General features: G+C 52.9%; 1 non-coding gene across 1 annotated transcript; it reads right to left on the bottom strand.

Annotated features, from left to right (window-relative positions):
• Positions 1 to 1,139: 1,139 nt before the first annotated feature.
• LOC122237509 lies at positions 1,140 to 1,246 on the bottom strand. Its single transcript, XR_006216113.1, has one exon. It is a non-coding gene; the product is annotated as a U6 spliceosomal RNA (small nuclear RNA).
• Between the last annotated feature and the right edge of the window lie 1,593 nt (positions 1,247 to 2,839).

The following is a 2,839-nucleotide window of genomic DNA, read 5'->3' as shown; positions in this document are numbered from 1 at the left end:
ACATTTAAAAAAAAAATTTTTAAAGACCCATTTTAATGGGCCCCACATGTTCTTCAGTGTGTGAGTCTTCTTGAAGAACACAGCATGTTTGTATGGGTATTGTGGCTTTCTGTGTATGTATTTTATTTTATTTTACTTTATTTTATTTTTTTAATTTATTTTATTTTATTTTATTTTATTTTATTTTATTTTATTTTATTTTTGAGAGCGAGTGTGAGAGAGCACATGAGCATATGTGTGCATAAGCAGGGGAAGGGCAGTAAGAGAGGGAGCATCCCAAGCAGGCTGTGCACTCAGCTCAGAGCCCACCCTGGGGCTTAATCTCAAGACCGCAAGATCATGACCTGAGCCCAAATCAAGAGTCGGTCGCTTAACCGACTGAAACCATCCGGGCGCCCCTTTGAATGCATGTTAATTTATTTTTGCTCCAATGCTCATTCCCTGTTTAACATCAGTCTGGGTTGTGGCTTGACTTACGACTTCTAGGCGCTGACTAGGACCCCTTGGTTTGCATCCACATGTTTTCCCCTCTGCTACCCCAGGAATGGGCGCGTGGATAGTCCGTAAGTCTCGGCCACCACACGGCCACTACCCTGGCATGTCCTTGTCTGGGCTGGCATGAGAATCTTATCTGGACAAAGAGTCAGGGGTTCAATTGCTGGGTGAGAGGGTCTGGTTATCTTTTGCACTACAATAAATTACCCTCAGCTCAGAGGCTTTCAACAACACTTTGTTTTACTCATAATTTTGTGGGTCGGGAATCCGGGAAGGGCTGGGCTGGGCTGCGTGTCTCTGAACTGTGTGTGTGGTGTCACTGAGACAGCTGGGGTTGGAGGTCCCCTTCCGAGATGGCTGACTTCTTCACTCGTGTCTGCAGCCGTGATGCACCTGGTGTTCCCCTCTCTGTCTCTGTGTCCCTCTAATGGTGCCTCATCCTAGCGGACACCTCTCTGTAGCTAGCTAGACTTCCTCACAGCATGGCAGTCTCGGGGGTGGTTAGACTTCCTTCATGGCAGCTGGCTTGTCCCCAAGGGATCCTGCCAAGAAGGAGGAAGTAAAAGCTGCTGGTCTTTTTCTTCTTTCTTTCTTTCTTTCTCTCTTTCTCTCTTTCTCTCTTTCTCTCTTTCTTTCTTTCTTTTTTTCACACGGAGCGCTTCAGGAATTTGTGCGTCATCCTCGCACCAGGGCCACCCTAATCCTCCCCGGATCGTTCTTATTTTAGCGTATGTGCTGCCGAAGTGAGCACAGAAGCTGCTCGTCTTTGAAGATCTGGGCCCAGAAGCTGTCACAGCATCACTTCTACCCACAGTAACGGTCAGAGCAGCCACAGAGCGCCCCGAATCAGGGAGTGGGTGCGGGTGCCCAGACCCCACCTGTTGCCGGGGAGACTGTCGGGGAATCGGCGGGCGTCTTTCATACCCTCCGTTACATATTCAGCGTCCCAGCTTGCTCCCCAGATGGCGGCGCCTGCCCCCCCACTTTCGCGGCGCTAGCTCCACATCCCCACCCACACTTGGCCCCAGGCAGCCTGTTCCCCTTCTGCCCGGCAAATCGGCATCCCTGCATCTGGGTCATCTCACGCATGTGCAAGGATGAATGCGGGATGAAGTCCCAGAGGCAGATCCGCTCGGTGAACGGGCACGTGCGCTGGCCATCTCGACAGAAGCCACCCGCTCTTCAGTAGCCCCTGAGCGCCACCGCTCCACGACAGACGGAGACTCTGAGCACTTGCCACCGCCTCTACCCACCCCGCGCTGGAGCAGATCACCCTCCCTGGGCTCCCGGCTCTCGCCATGGACCCCACAGTCCCTTTCTCCGCGCGCAGCCGGAGGAGGTCCCCTGGAGGCCCAGGTCAGATCCTGTGCCCTCCGCTGCTCGGAAACCTCTGATGATCCCCCACATTACTCGGAGTAAACCACTCCTCAGATGGCTCTGAAGCCCTGCGTGTCCGACCCCACGACCTCTCTCACCTGTTCCCTTCTGCCTTCCGCGTCTCTGTCCCACCCGGGGCTCCTGGCAAGAGTTTGAACCTTCCAGGCATGCGCTCGTCTCAGGGCCTTTCCCTTCAAGTCCCTCCACCTGGAATGTTCTCTCCCTCTGCATCTCCTACTCCATCGATGCCTCAAACCAAACATCACCCCTCCCCACTCAGGCTCTCCCCCCCCCACCCCCCCCAACCCTGCAGGAGTAGACCGAGTTGTATATCCACATCGGAAGGGCAGGGCTGAAGGATGTGATGGGGTTTGCTGGCTGCAAACCCTCCACAGCAGCCCAGCACCCTTCATTTAGTGGGGTCTCTGCAAATACATCTTGATTATTTGTGGAATTCAGTCACCATACCAAGGCGCCCCCCGCCAGCGACGTCCAGACCCCAGTAACAGGAAATAACCCAAATGCACTGCCAGACTCCTGTCCCTTAAAGTTCATGCTTCCCCTGCTCAAGAGCCTTCAAGGATTTCCCATTACCTTGCGCACTACGTCTCAAACTGGAACCCGAGACCTTTTCACACAGGGCTAAGTGTTTCCCCGGATTTCTGAAAAGAAGTTCCTGGGTGAGATTTTCCTGGGACAACGTTAAGTTGTCCCCTCCTCCGTTTTGGACTCCCACTTAACGACAACAAAAACCCACTAAGGAATGAAAGGTGTGTCACAAACCCGTAGGTTCACTGGTTGGGGTTTCTGCCCGTGTAAGGAGACTCATCGCAGCTCAGGGCCAATAAACATTCCAACTGATAACCTGAACCGGGTTATTTCTCCTGGCTGAGCCTCAGTTTACCTATTGGTGGGATGAAGATAGTAACCCTCTTCCATATGATCTGCTTGCTAAGTGCCAGGCACA

This window comes from Panthera tigris, chromosome A3, assembly GCF_018350195.1.
Source record: "Panthera tigris isolate Pti1 chromosome A3, P.tigris_Pti1_mat1.1, whole genome shotgun sequence".
Taxonomy (NCBI): Eukaryota; Metazoa; Chordata; class Mammalia; order Carnivora; family Felidae; genus Panthera; species Panthera tigris.
The sequence above is the reverse complement of the archived record's forward strand: the minus strand, read 5'-3'. Positions and strand labels throughout refer to the sequence as shown.